This window comes from Anomaloglossus baeobatrachus, chromosome 1 (assembly GCF_048569485.1).
Source record: "Anomaloglossus baeobatrachus isolate aAnoBae1 chromosome 1, aAnoBae1.hap1, whole genome shotgun sequence".
NCBI lineage: Eukaryota > Metazoa > Chordata > Amphibia > Anura > Aromobatidae > Anomaloglossus > Anomaloglossus baeobatrachus.
In genome coordinates, this window is record NC_134353.1 from 195,680,513 (window position 1) to 195,696,524 (window position 16,012).

At 46.6% G+C, this 16,012-nt stretch overlaps 1 long non-coding RNA gene across 1 annotated transcript; it reads right to left on the reverse strand.

Moving 5' to 3' along the window:
• Positions 1-13,080: 13,080 nt before the first annotated feature.
• LOC142291065 (uncharacterized) lies at positions 13,081-15,736 on the reverse strand. The gene is made up of 3 exons (XR_012750430.1): positions 15,685-15,736; positions 15,438-15,584; positions 13,081-13,216 (listed from the first exon to the last, which is right to left on the reverse strand). It is a non-coding gene; the product is annotated as an uncharacterized LOC142291065 (long non-coding RNA).
• Positions 15,737-16,012: the final 276 nt, after the last annotated feature.

Here is a 16,012-nt window from a genome sequence, read left to right on the forward strand (position 1 = left end):
TCCCTTTCTAGGACGTATATGTACGTCCAAAATCGTGAAAGGGATAAACCACCATAAAAAGCTGTAGAATAAACTCAACATGAAAGACACTAAATGGGAGAAGTTTTGTCTGAGAAAAAAATGCATTCCATATGGATGTCATAGGGATGGCATATGCATAACACTCGCATGACATGTTGCACACCTTATCGATTTCACTCGTCCAACTCCCCTGGATGAAAAGGGGTCCGATTTTTTATATTCTCATGTGACCCTAGCCTTAGGATGAGTGGATGAGCACCAGAAACATTCTTTCCTGATTTGAGGCATGGCTAGTACCAGATATTCCTCCAGGAACCCTAATATGACTCCAGATTCCTCATATCAATATATCTGAGGCTTAGTTACTGACGACTAAGTTACATGGTAATAAAAAGGCAGTAAACAATTGCACTGCAGGGCACTGCGGCTGATGCCGCTGCCCCTGACTAATGAGCTCCTGCTACGGCCCCCTACGTTCACCTCTCCCTCTCCCCGCTGTGCAATGCCCCCTGCTGCCCCCCTTCCCTGTCCTTGGACCTCTCCCAGGCCTTATAAGCAGTGTCCAGAGTCCATCCATTCTCTTACCACAATCTGCCCTCAGGGTGAGCATCGCCGATGGACCCCCTGGAAGCAGCGGTAAGAGAAAGGATCGGACGGGAGGGAGCCAAAAGGCTTGCCCCCCTTGTGGGCATCAGCTCCCTCCTGCTGGATCCCAGCAGCGGTGGGCGCAGGTCTTCCAGACACTCCCGTCCTCCGCAGCGTTTGAGCCCCACTTCAGATCCCAGGCGCAGGGCGGCCCGGTACAGAAGTACCGGTCTGCTCTCACCTCCAGCTCGCGACCCCCCGGGTTCCACGAACGCACGGTCCTCACAGCCATGCTGTGCACCTCCCCCTCCAATCGTCCAGCACGGTACATCCCACAGGATGAGGCGGCCATCATGTGACTCGTCGTCACATCCTGTATCCATGGCTGCCGCATCACTTCCTGTGATGCGGCGCCCATGTGACCGCATGTCACTTCCGGTTTCCAGATCCCGGACCGGAAATGGTGTCACAGCCGGGAAAAGCACGAAATTTAAAGGGACACAACAATTTACCACACCAAAAAAGCAAGCCCCATGTGTTTCAACGTCACTTCCGGCCCGGCGTTTGAGCGCATTTCAGCTCGAACGCACCGGCCACCAGCAGCCTCCCACACATCCCTCAAGCAACAGAGTCAACTATCCCATTAACCACCAGCAGCCAGGACACACCATGGGAGCCTCGGAAAGCAGAAACTCATCTACATAGGAGCCTGCATATACAGACTCACACCAGCAATGCGGGGACCATTATGGGCACCATAACCAGGTAACTTCTATCAAGGGAATGGAGTACCACGGAGCGGAGGACCCATCATTACCTATGACACCCCCTTTCTCTTACCACAATCTGCCCTCAGGGTGAGCATCGCCCGCCCTCCCTCCCTTAGGAAGGTTTTTGTTACAAAGTTCAGAAGTCACAGCCGGTGGAAGAGGGATTTGGTGAGAGCCAACCTGCCATAGACGGCCGTAGACATCGGGCCTCCTCCCTCAGGTTTAAGGCAGATTTGTGCCTGTGAATAGAGCTGTGGCCAAAATAACAAGCAACCCCCTTTTTGATATCAATATTGAATGGTGTTACGTGGATACCTTCAATAAAGTATAAAAGAAAGGTAATCCATGTGTAGTCTCATTCATTGTGCGGCAGGGAGGGGAACCGGTGGGTGGATCTCGGCAGTCAATGTGTGGACAGCAGATTTTTTTTTACATGCAGTGACCATTTGAAAAATAAGATAGAATTTGTGGTCCATTAATCATTGTACAATGTTTGTAGCATCGATCTGCAGCTTTCATAGATGGAGTACACTGCACAGAGCGCACACAATGATTCTTCGTGGGAGTTATGTACAATGGCAACAGAATGAACTTGATTAATACCAGGAAAAAAATCAAAGTAGGTTTCCATAGCAACCAGAGAACGTATCAGCAACATGATCATTTTATATTGTTAGCTTTAAAGAGTTATCCAGCTAGGAAAAAATATTGTGAAAACAGCTTAATACTGTATGTCCTAAAGTAACAAAAGAAGCCAACTCACCTTACTGATTCCATGCTGCTCTGTTTCCTGTCTTGAACAGTTGCCAACTGCAGACAATAACTGACCACGGCAGTGACCTGCTATAGGCATCCATGTCCAGGTGGGGACATCAGTGCTGGAGACTATAGATAGGCAGCATAGATAGGCAGCATATATAGGTAGTATAGATAGGCAGTATTGATAGGCACAATAGGTAGGCAGCATAGATAGGCAGTATAGACAGGCAGTATTGATGGGCACAATAGGTAGGCAGCATAGATAGGCAGTATAGTTAGGCAGCATAGATAGGCATTATTGATAGTCAGAATAGATAGGAAGCATAGATAGGCAGCATAGATGTGCAGTATTGATATGAAGTATAGATACGAAGTATAGATAGGTAGTATAGATATGCAGCATAGATAGGCAGCATAGATAGGCAGGATAAATAGGCAGCATAGGTAGGCAGAATAGGTAGGCAGCATAGATATGCAGTACAGACAGGCAGCATAGATAGGCAGCATAGATAGGCAGCATAGACAGGCAGTATAGATAAGCAGTATAGATAAGCAGCATAGATAAGCAGCATAGATAGACAGCATAGATAAGCAGTATAGATAAGCAGTATAGATAAGCAGCATAGATAAGCAGCATAGATAGACAGCATAGATAAGCAGTATAGATAAGCAGTATAGATAGGCAGAATGAGCCTGGAAAGGTCTGCGTGGGTACTGTTACAGAACTTGCATTCCAAAACTGCAATCACCAGAATCTTGTTTTTTTTTAAAAAATGTAGCTCTTATTTCACCCTTTAAAAAGGTATTATAACATTTTGGACACATGCAATCTTTTATCAAGCCAAAATGACAATAAGGGTTCACTTACACCACCATATTACTGTATTTCAGGCGAGTGCTATCTGATTTTTTATTGAATAGCACTAATACCATTGATATATAATGTGGCAGTGTTGATGACCAATTTTTTTCGCATAACGATTTGGCAGGAGAAAAATATCACCGCATGACTCGCAAATGAGATGCCACTCACCCATTCAAATCTAAGGCGGGCTTTACACGCTGCGAGCGCGATAGCACCTGCCACCGTCACACGGCCGATATGTGGTGATCATACCTGCTCTGCGACGTCGCTGTGACCGGCGAACCGCCTCCTTTCTAAAGGTGTGGTTCGTTCAGCGTCACAGCGACATCACAGCAGCGTCACTGAACCGCCGCCCGATAGAAAAGGAGGGGCGGAGATGAGCGGCTGGAACATCCCGCCCACCTCCTTCATTCCTCCTTTTCCAGTGGACGGAGGTAAGGACATGTTTGTCGTTCCAGCGGTGTCACACATAGCGATGTGTGCTGCCGCACGAACGACAAACAACATCGTACCTGCAGCAGCAACAATATTATGGAAATGAACGACGTGTCAACGAGCAACGATTTTGCACATTTTGCGCTCGTTGATCGTCGCTCATTTGTAATACATGCTGCGATGTCGCTACCGGCGCCAGATGTGCGTCACTACCGACGTGACCCCAATGATATATCGGCAGCGATGTCGCAGCGTGTAAAGTACCCCTAAGAGTGCATGGAAATCATTGGACTGTACACCATTATAGTGCAGAGAGGCTAAGATGGAAAAATGTTGTTCTTCTCCACACAGTGTGCTCTGATTCTCTCATGCAAGAGAATAGGATCCCACTAAGCTAACATTCGGATCAAGCTGTAATCAGAGTCTGATCCAAGTGTCATTAGCAAAATCGACACAATTCCAATATGCTGTATATAAGAGCCCAGGCCACTGAATATAAAAAAACACCTTTATAATACTCACCTAAGGGACGGTCCAGTCCGAGGGGTGTCACTGTGTGACATCCTGGCAAAACCAGGTAGTCACAAAAGTTGTGTACCCTCCTTGTCACCACCAAAAACCCACACCCAGGTACAACACACAGCCATTAAAGCCTAGCCACCCCCTCATGATAATAAGGACACACCAGTGGGCGAGAACAGGCGGATGAAAATGCCCACCTAGGGGTTCTGAGGTGTCAGGGGCGGGAACACGATAGACAAGTGCTGACTGTAGACAAGTGCAGTCAGAACAAGAGAGAGTCTGGTTTACACCACAGTCAAGTGCAGACAGTGGTAGTGTGAGTTCAAGTCTGACAGCAGTGGAGTCATGGGTAGGGGCCCCTGAACTACCTGGCTAGGTGGCAGACAGTGAACAGGGCCACAGGCAACGGAGATCCAGTCGCAGGAGACCTGAAGTGGACCGGGGCAGGGTCATAGCCCGCCTGTGATGACAGCGGGAATCCGGTCCAGAGGCTGTGCATAGATGGGGTGATTTGACCCTAGGACAAGGAAGGTTGCATGCCCCTTGTTAATCAACCAGCAGAGGGCGAGGTTTAAGGCCTTGTTCTCCCAGAGCCAAGAGAGCAAAACGGAAGCCCAACGCGGGGGATAGGGTGTCCGTCAGAATCCACAGAAATCCCAAGGGTCAGATTTCGCGGGCCACAGCTCCCAAACATACACAGTACCGGGAGTGGACTTCTCCGTTCCATGCGAAGTCGTCCGACAGAAGAGACAAATACAGAGTGCAGGAGGAAGGGACACCTGTTCACTAACCCGGGTGTGGGACCCGAATACACCCTCCAATGGCAGCCGGTCACTGGCAACTTGGTTTACCACTGGACTTGTGTGAGATTATTGAACTGGAGTACACCATTGACCCCCGTTCCAACCTGGCACGCCACCTCCAGCAGCCATTACTCCCGTGTACCGACCATGGGCCCCGGGACTACGCCTCCCCTACCCGTGGAGGGGATCCCATCTTGCTGCCCCGCTACACCAGCCCTGGGCGCCCCATCACCAGGCAGCGGCGGTGTCACCATCCCTCACCGCAACCCACGGGTGGCGTCACCGACACAACAAACTCCCTGTACATATTCCCCTTTCCGACGGTTGTGCGGATGGACGGCCATGCGAGCCTGAGTCCAGTCACCACTCGAGCCGCAGCAGCGAACCCGGATCCGAGCAGGCCCAGAGAAGCGGCAGCGGCCCCCGCCCTCAACAACTGCGCTCCGGTCCGCCTTCTCCTCTCTGCGGCAATCACCATCCTCCTTCTTCTGAGGCCCGTGTGCATAATGCGTCCTACGTCATAAACATTAGCCAGTATTGAGGTCCTGCGCCAGTCAACTTTGATCTGCCCTATTCAGGGCAGATCAAATTACTGTAGTGCGTATGCGCAGGTGGTCTTTAACCTTTCCTCGCACCTACGCATTATAGTATTTTGATCTGCCCTCAGTAGAAAAGAGGACATAACAAAAGGAGCCAATAAAAATGTACAAGCATCTATATAGATATACAGTATAAGGAAATCTTAGATAGAAAAAAAATATATATAAGAATGTTTTAAATATATTAACCTGTTTGTAATAATTTTTTAACCAATATTTAACTAGTTATTTTTACTTTTTTATTCTAATATATTCTATCTAATAGCATACCTTTCTCAAATTGAGACTGTCAGGTACACGGTTTCCGAGTGTGAAAATCCAGCTGCATCATCAAGCGAGTGGATAGTGGTCTCTCAGCCATTAAAATTGCCAAACTGCATCATGTGAGTGCTATAACAGATAGAAGAATAAGAAATGGAGTTCATCCATCCATTCAAAAGCCAAGAGGTCCAGGCAAAATATTGGAGTCAACAAGTCAGCTCATCACAAGATTTATCAGTTCTGGCGCGACAAACACAGCAGTGGAGGTGGTTCATATGCTTCATCATAATGAGATTACAGAAGTCCAAGCAAGCACTGTGCAACACATATTACACAAGTCTGGAATGGGGGCCCAAAAAAGTAAAGAAGCCTCAACGCCAATACCATCATAATCAGCATCATAATCAGCACGTTTGCAAAAAAGTAGAAAAAGTGGAGAGCAGAATATTGGAAACGGGTGATTTGGAGTAATGAGATGAAAGTCAATAGACGAGGTTCTGATGGGTGCAAATGGGTCTGGAAGAAACAAGGGTAAAGGGGGCTAATGGATGGAGAAATTGAAGGAACTGTCAAGTTTAGAGGAGGAAGTCTGATAAAATGGGGTTGTTTCACAACCAAAGGTGTTGGATTCTTGAAAAGGATTGATGGTGGTCTCAATGTTAAGCTATATGTGAGTATCTTATTTTGTACACTCCAGTACTATGGGTATAAAAAAGACGACAGTGTTCCAGCAGGACAACATCCCAAAGTATATATTGAGACTGGAGAAGAATTGTTCAACGACAATGAGGTAGAGGTGCTGGATTTGCCCCCACAGTCCCTAGACCTCAACTCAATTGAACACTTGTGGGTAGAGTTGAAGAAAAGCTGTATACATAACCAAATGAGTCATGTAGTATGTGTGCCCCCCCCATGCCAGCAGCCGGGCTGCTCGGATTCGGATCCGCGGTGGCTCGAGGGGTCTCTGGACCCGGGGGTCATGCGGCCACTCAATGAAAGGGGGACTATGTACAGGGGGATGAGAAGTTTGTGACGCCACCACGTTCGTGGTGCGTGGTAATGTGAGGGACCACCGCTGCGGTTGAGGAGCCCGATGACGATGGTGTGGCAGCCTGATGTTTAACCCCTCCGTAGGTAGGGGGTTTTGTGTCCCGGGGCCCGTCGGATGGTTGGTGAATGGGTGCCGCTGGGGTAGGAACAGGGGTATTTCAGTGTACTCACTCAGTCCAGGAAATAACAACACCGACAGCTTGTAAACCAGAATTCTGAGCATCACTGCAGCTTTTAGGTAGCATGCTTGGGTCCGTGCCCTTGGTGTTGCTGTTAGCCTGTGGCTCTGTCCTTGGCACCTCTGTCTCTGTTGGACCCGTGGGTATAAAACTCTTTGGGTCCCGCTCACCCGTATGGCTAACAGAGTGAGCTTGCTCTCATTGTTCATACATAGGATTTCTTTGGACTGTATTGGGAAAGTCCTATCCCATCGGTGCGCTAGTACCCCAATTTTGGAGCGGCTTGGGGATGAATCTTGAAGTCTTCACCCCCGTCGGGTAAATCACCAGAACGCATGAAGCTACTTTCCGGCCTAGGGTCCACGTACCCCGTCGTGCCCTGGCCCCTGCCCGGTGATAGCTCAAGGCCGCCGGCCGCCCTCCTTGGCAGTCCGTGCCCCTTGACACTGTCCCCTGCGACCGGGGTTCCAGCTCCTACCAGGTTCAGTCTGCCACCTAGTACACAGGAGCTCTCCTCCGTGGCCTCTCCTCACGAGAGCAACCACTCCATCTCCTCTCCTTTCAGCTTCCCAAGCTCAACTCCCCAGCTCAAATGTCACTTTCCTTACTCTCCCCTCACTAACCCCCCATATGGGCGGCCCTATTCCCTTCAGGTCCCCCAATGGTGTTTCTGGTAGGTTAAAGTGGGAAGTGTTCCTAGGATTTTGATTGGCTAAGCTGTTAGCAACACCAAAGGACCAGGATCCATAACCAAGGAGGGCGGTTACTGTGCTGAAGGGCAGATTGCACAATACCGTGTGACGACCTGATAGGTCAGGGCGTCACATATGCACCAACATTGGGAACATGTAGAAGAGATCTTGGATCAGATTTTGGTTGAGACAGGCTTGACTCTTATCGAAAGCATGTCCAGAAGCTTTGAGGCAGTGTTGACAGCCTAAGGTGGATTTACAAAATACTAAGAAAATAATAAAAAATTATATTTTTAGGAGCAAAACAGTAACAATGCAGTGACATAACAAAAATCTGCATAATTAATCATATGCTAAATAGTTGAAGTCAAATTTATGTTTCAGATAGCCAAAATAGTCTATAAAATGACTGTAGTCTCATGTTCAACGCTGTAGTTAGATGATTAGATATGCAACCTGAAAGTAAAAAAATTCATAACACTGTTACCCTTTTGCTCATTAATGTAAGATATAGGGTATGGAACTCTTTTTGAGTAGCAGAGAGATTCTAATAAAAAGTGTAACAATGTTCATATCACACAAATAGTGTAGGCAAGATAAACACTAAGCAACTGTTAGATTAGAGGCTGCTACCAAATCTATGACAAGGCACTCCACAATGGTAGCCTGTGACATGCCAGCTCAAAGGCTATTTATCAGACATATTGCAATGCTTCTGTACTTACATCTTTAAAGGAGTATCCCCATCTTTTGAAAGAATGGCATATCGTTAGGATACATTAACACTTCATAATCACAAGGGAATATCCTACCCTAGCATTAATTATTCCATAATTTTATAAGAGAGAAATCCACCTATAAAGTGATAAGAATAAAGTCTAGCTCATCACACCATCCATCCCTCCTCATTATGGAGTCCAGGTTCTATCCTCGCCATGGCTCCAATCAATCAAAAAAAAAAATCAGGATCTAGCTCTTACACATATTCCTTTATTCTTGTTCAAATACAGTGCAATAAATAGCAAAGTGCATGAATAACTCGATCAAAGCGTTTCAAGTGCGCTTAGCAGTCTTAAATGCACTTGAAATGTGTTTTTCGCGATATTCATGCACTTTGGTTGCTGGTTATTGCACTGTACTTTACCAAAAATAAAGGAAATCTCATATCTTTAAGAGGCGGATTTTGATTTTTCTTTTGGATTGCTTGGGCCTATAAAGGGATTTGAGAAAAAAGTGAAGAAAAATCCAGCAACCGCATATAAAATTAAAACATGGCTTTATTGAAAAAATTCAAAACTAGAAAAAAACATGACAATATTCCAAGTAGACTACCGTATTTTTCGGACTATAAGACGCACCCTGGTTTTAGAGGAGGAAAATAGAAAAATAAAATTTTAAGCAAAAAATGTGGTCATGACACACTGCTCTAGGGCGAGGATCTGCTGCTGACACTGTTATGGGGGTAATGTCCCCAAATTCTCTACTAAGGTACCCCATCCTGATAATGATCCTCCTGCCTTGTATATGATACTCATCCTTGTATATATGTCCCTCATCCTGGTATAGCCCCCATCGTAATAATTCCCCCCATCCTGATAAATACCCCCATCCTGGTATAGCACCCATATCCTGCTATATACCCCTATCCTGCTATATACCCCCATCCTACTAAATACCCCCATCCTGCTATATACCCACATCCTGCTATATACCCACATCCTGCTATATACCCACATCCTGCTATATACCCCCATCCTGCTATATACCCCCATCCTGCTATATACCCACATCCTGCTAAATACCCCCATCCTGCTAAATACCCACATCCTGCTAAATACCCCCATCCTGCTATATACCCCTATCCTACTATATACCTGTGACGCCCTGGCCTATCAGATCGTCACAGGATATTGTGCAATATGCCCTTCTGTGCAATATCCATCTCCTCATTGGTTACGGGTCCCTGACCTTTGGTGTTGCCAAGAACAGGCTAATCAAAATCCTAGGAACACTCTGCACCACACCTACCAGACACACCAGTGGATGGCCTGAGTAGAATAGGGCCGCCAACTTGGGGGGTTGGTAAGGGAGGTCAGGAGTGTTAGGAGTCAGTTAGTTGTGGAGTGACTCTCAAGAGGAGAGGTCAGGAGCTGCACTCCGTGAACTACTAGGTGGCAGACGTTGGTCTGGGCCTGGTAGGAGCTGGACCCCAGTCGCAGGGGCTTGTGACAAGGGGCACGGACTCTCGAGGAGGACAGCCGGCAGCCTTGTGCCATCACCGGGCAGGGGCCAGGGCACGACGGGGTACGTGGACCCTAGGTCAGGGAGTAGCTTCAGGCGTCCTGACAATTTACCCGATGAGGACGGAGCCTTCAAGATCTGTCCTCCACCCACTCCAAAATAGGGGTACTAAAGCAACGAGGGGGATAGAACTTTCCCACTACATGGTCCAGAAAATTCCAAGCGTGAACCCTGAGAGCAAGCTCACCCAGTTAGTCACACTGGGGAGCGGGACCCGATTAGTTTCAGGCTAAAGGGACCAAGTAGAAGACAAGGTGCCACGGGAAAAGGTCACAGGCCAACAGGCAACACCAACGGGCATGGGACCCAGGCGTGCTCCCTCTCAGGGGCAGTGGTGTCCAGAACTTTGGTTTACTACAGTTGTCGGTGTCAGCATTATTGGACTGAGTGAATACACAAGTGACCCTTACCATCCCAACGGCACCTCCCCGTCACCTTAACCGAGTCCCGGGGCATTCCCCTACCCGTGGAGTGGTTAAACACCTAACTGCCTACACCATCGCCATCGGGTACTCCCAATTGCAGGGGTGGTACTCCACCTTACCACGTACCACAGGTGGCGTCAAGAACTTTCCACTCCATCCCCTGTACATAACCCCCCTTGGTTTGAGTAGCCGTACGACCCCCGGGTCCGGAGGCCTCTCGAGCCACCGCAGATTCGGATCCGAGCAGCCCGGTTGCTGACGCGGGGGCGACACATACCCCAATCCTGTTATATACCCCCATCCTGATAAATACCCTCATCCTGCTATATACCCCATCCTGCTATATGGCCTGTATCCTATGACACAGAAAAAAAATAAACGTCACTCCCTGCAGCATCGATCATCTTCCTCTCTGTGTCATCAGCAGGGCCGCTGACCTGTGTGGAGCCGTTCCCCTGCAGCATTTTGATGTCCTCCTGTCTGCCGGCTCGCTGATCTGTGTGGAAACTAGCGGTGCACACAGGGATGACATCATCCCTGTGCTCACCGTTCTCTACACAGATCAGCTGGCCGGCAGACAGGAGGACATCACGATGCTGCAGGGGAACGGTGAGTATACCGTACATATTCACTGCCCCCCACTCTGATGATGATGCGCGGGGGACAGTGAATACAGTCGCACATGATCACTCCAGGCTGTAGTTGCCAAGGGTGATCACGCGAGTCGGCTGTTTACTATGCATGTACCCCCCACCCATCATCCCGCCCACCTGTCAGCACCGGCTTCAGTGCTGAGAGATGATGGGCGAGAGGATGGGCATGCATATGAAATGAGCGAATCCACGTGGTCACGGCAGGCGTTGCTACAGCCTGCTCGTGCCGCCGATGACCCACTCCACCGCAGCACCCTCATTCCCCGCAGCCCTATAAGACGCACCCCCACTTTCCCCCAACATTTGGGGAAAAAAAGTACTTCTTATAGTCCGATAAATACGGTAGATAGTCCGTCAATAAAGCCATGTTCTAATTTTATATGCGGAAGCTGAATTTTCCTTCACTTTTTCTCAAGTTCCACCTGACTGTCGGTCAGGCTTCCGGGCACCGCACCCTCAATCAACAGTCTGGTGAGCTGTTCACATCTTCACCCTATAAAGGGATACTTGATTTTTCACCACTTACGATACCACCTGCATTTATTTTCATTTTCTTGAATTGGTAATAAAACCATAAAGGATTGCTGTAATATTCATTTGAAGGAATTATATATTTGATCATTTACATAATTTCCTATTTTAATAACTTTTGGACACATGAGATTATGAAGAAATAATATCTTACAAAGTATAAACTGCCATCAGCAACATTTTCTTATAGTAAAGTAACTTGTTCACTCAGCAATATACAATATATAACTGCATGCTCATTGCCTGCTTTAATTACTCTCATTTCATAACTACGATTTTCAGCATATAGTTTGGATTATTCAGTTATATGATTCTATTAGGACTCATTAATCTGGCATATTCATAATGTACTTATCCAGATGCAGTTTAAGCAAAAATGAAAGTGGAAACAAGAAACTCGGTACAACAGAACCTGATGAGTAGGTATGTCCCACTAATATTTAATGATTTGAATAAATCACAGAGACAGTCAAATGGTGGAAATTAGAAAAATAACTCAACCATATTGATATTGATGAAGATTTTTTAGTTCTTTATAACCCTACTAGAAGGTGGCCCGATTCTACGCATCGGGTATTCTAGAATTTACGTATTGTGTAGTTAATGTATGATTTTTGTTATATATATATATATATATATATATATATATATATATATGTATATATATATATATATATATATATATATGTATATATATATATAGATGTTGTTGCGTGTAGTTACCAAGTGTTTGTGTAGGGCGCTGTACATGTTCTGGGTGTTAGAAGAAAATTCCATAAAACCATACTCAAACAATTCCCCTGGGTTCTGTACCCACAGAAATCCCTCGGGTAGCACAAACTCATAAACATAATGATTTAAGACAAAGATGCTGAGTTTTTAAAGTGCAAGTGTACATTTTTTATTTCACAGTGGGTGACAATTCCAATAAAAACTTTTTTCTAAAAGTCAGAAACGCCAGGACTGGACCAAAACAGTAAATAGTAATATATGTGTATGACAAAGTCTCCCGAGATTCACAAGGCACATGTGTAAGTTAGTATTACATGATCACAACATCTGGGAGCAGACTAACAGAACAAATCAACAGGTTATTATAACTAATTCAGTGCAGGTGACACATGAGCACATATGCATTAAAGGACAGTCAAAGGTACATTTATAGCCAAAGTGGGTAAAAATTATTAGTCCAAAGATGCAAACGGAGTCCTGAAAGATCCACTACATGGAGTGGTTTACACTCCACAAGATTGTATTTGTTGCGTGCCTAATAGCAAGCCCCAAGGAGACCCATAAATTAGAAGATACATGGGACAATCCAGGCGTTTGGGATGGCCCCCATTACGCCCTACGTACGTTTCAATTCTTTCGTTTGTAGAGAATCTTCATCAGGGGTCAAGGTGCCGTAGTGAGGGGTCCTCAATCCGCCGGGTTTAAATAGCACCGCTCAATAATGATGAGCCCGGAAGTCACGTAACCGGCGCATGCGCGGATCACTCCGGGTGATCTCGCGCGATTCACCGCCGTCAGGCCATCTCGCGCATGCGCGGGAGCAGGGACGCGTCACCATAGCTCCCGCGCATGCGCACGGCGCATCAGACGGCGGCTACCATCGCGCCGACCAGCCGGGATCCGCGCACGCGCACACGTGAGTCGGGCCATCAGAACAATATATATAAGTATGTTACAAAAACGTGATTTTCATATGAATTCCACAGCGGTGGTCCAAATCTTCAATGTTAAGATTGAAAAGATGCAAGATTGCCTAAAAGGAACAATCAGAAAAATATATACCCGGCATTAATGATAGAGCCACATTTAAAATAGTGATGTTAAAAGTAACACTGAAATAAAACAGCAAAGCAGAGGTAGTCAAGCAACGATGCAAATACAAGGAGTGGTGGTTCAGAGGAACGGGACATAACTGATGGACTCATTAAGTCCCCTAGGGACCAAAGTATCCAATGTAAGGATCCATTTGGCCTCACATTGTGCCAAGCGCCTTTTCAGATCACCACCCCTGATCCCTCCCTCTATCACATCAATGCCCCTAATTTTCAATTTAGAGGGGTCACAGGAGTGGTGGATCTTGAAATGCCTTGGCAAGGTTTTCAGGAGGGTCATGTCGGTCACTGCTTCGGCCGCAACAATGTCCCTAACATGCTCTCTGACTCTAATGCGGAGCTCACGTGAAGTGAGCCCCACATATGTCAGAGAGCAAGTACATGTAGCAAAGTACACAACATGTGTAGTATCACATGTAATGTATGATTTAATATTATAATTCTTTTTGCCATCAGATGAATGGAATGTTGTACTTCGTAGGACATTGTTGCAGGCCAAGCAGTGGCCACAGGGAAAACATCCCTGTAAAGGGCCCCGTGAGCCAAATATATATGTCCTTGGGGGGACATAGTGGCTTTTCACTAGGAGGTCCTTCAAATTCCTAGCTCTCCTGGAAGTCATAGATGGAAATTGTGGTAGTTGTTCAGCCAAAATTGGATCAGTTAACAAAACTGGCCAATGTTGTTTCATTATGTTCCGCATCCTCTCCCACTCCTCATTGTAAGTGCCAATGAACCTAATCACCGGGTCAAAGGGTTCCCGTCGTTTGGGAGCATAGCTAAGTAGTTGTGTCCTAGGTGTTTTTTTGGCCCTGTTGTAGCCAGATTTTATACACCTCTTGCTGTAACCCCTATCCAGAAAACGGCCCCTGAGATCGAACGATTGTGCTTCAAAATTGATGTCCGAGGAGCAGATCCGCTTCATCCTTAAGAATTGCCCCGTCGGAATGGCGCGAATAGTAGATGGATTATGGGCTGATGAGGCATGCAGTAATGCATTGACGGACGTGCTCTTGCGATACACGTCCGTCTGGATCGACCCCCTATCGTCAACAATGATTTGGATATCTAGGAAGTCGATCCTGCGATTACTGCATTTATATGTCAATTTGATGTTAAATTTGTTTCGATTTAATTGCCTCATGAACTGATCGAGTTGCTCCGCCGGGCCCTGCCAAATAAATAATATATCATCGATAAATCGATGCCAGCACTGCACATGGGCAACGCCCTGTACGCCCCCGTCTCCAAATACCAGCCTCTCCCAGTAACCCAGGAAAAGGCCAGCGTACGAGGGCGCACAGGCCGCGCCCATCGCAGTGCCGCGTTTCTGTAAATAAAAATTATCCTTAAACACAAAAAAATTATGTGTCAGGGCGAAGCGGAGCAACTCAAGGATCAGCTCACCCATGGCGCCATCCCGACCGGACATCTCAAGGAAAAAACGGACCGCTCTCAATCCATCCTCATGTGATATGCAAGTATACAGACCCTCTACGTCAGCAGTGACTATCACCATATCCTCCTCCATAAAGATACCGTCAATGCGCCGTAGGACGTCAGTTGTGTCACGAACATACGAGGGGAGTGTTTCCACCAAAGGTTTAAGATGGAAGTCAATAAATTTACAAATGGGGTCACACAACCCCTCGATGCCGGACACAATCGGACGCCCAGGCGGGTTGACGGCATCTTTATGTATTTTAGGTAGGACGTAGAAGGTCGGTATCCTCGGACATTTCCTGCATAAACCATCGTGCATTTTTTTATCAATGAGTCCGATCTCAAGAGCCCTGGAAAGGATCACAGCAAGTTCACTGGTGTATTTCGTTAGGGGATTGTATATAAGTTTAGTATATGTGTCCCTGTCTCTTAGTTGCCTAAGTACCTCATGTTCGTATTTTTCTATAGACAGAACCACAATGTTTCCCCCCTTATCGGCAGGTTTAATGATTATATCAGAATAGTTTTGTAGCTCAGTGAGGGCCCTTCTCTGATCACGGGTGAGGTTATCCCGTTTACATGTAGTTCTGAGCTTCTTAAAGTCCTCACTGACCAACCTAGTAAATATGTCCACTGCCGGGCATAGTGAAAAGGGGGGAAATTTTGTGGATCTAGGCAAGAGTGTCTGAGGGAACACACCTGTCGGGGGAGCTTCCTGTTCCTGTAGAAGTTCTTCCAAATTTTGAATGGCCTCCCTCTCCATTTGGCTGTCAGTCATAGCGTCCCTCTTACAAAAAAGTTTTTTAAAAATTAATCTACGGGCAAAAAGGTTAACGTCCTTCAACGCTGTGAAGAGATTGAATGGGTTAGAAGGGACAAATGTCAGACCGCGGGAGAGAACCTCCACCTGGGCACCAGAAAGAACACGTGTAGATAAATTTATTACCTGCAATTTGTTGCCTTGTTGCTTATTTTTTCCGGGGGGCCCAAATTGTCGATTTCTCTGCTTGACCCGACCACCTACGGTTTCTGCAGGCATATTGTGACTTTCTGATGCTCCAGAGGAGGATCCCTCACCAGAGGTCTGAGATATGAAGGATGTAGATCTCGATCTCTGTTTCTTATCAGAGCGATACATCTGTCGTCCACGGCCCTGTTCGGTTTTCCACCTGTAAGCTCTTTGTGTGGAATAATCCAACATGTCACGATTAAATTTTTTAATTTTATAGGCTTTAATTTCCTTCTCCCATCTTTCCAATTCTCTCTCCATCTCA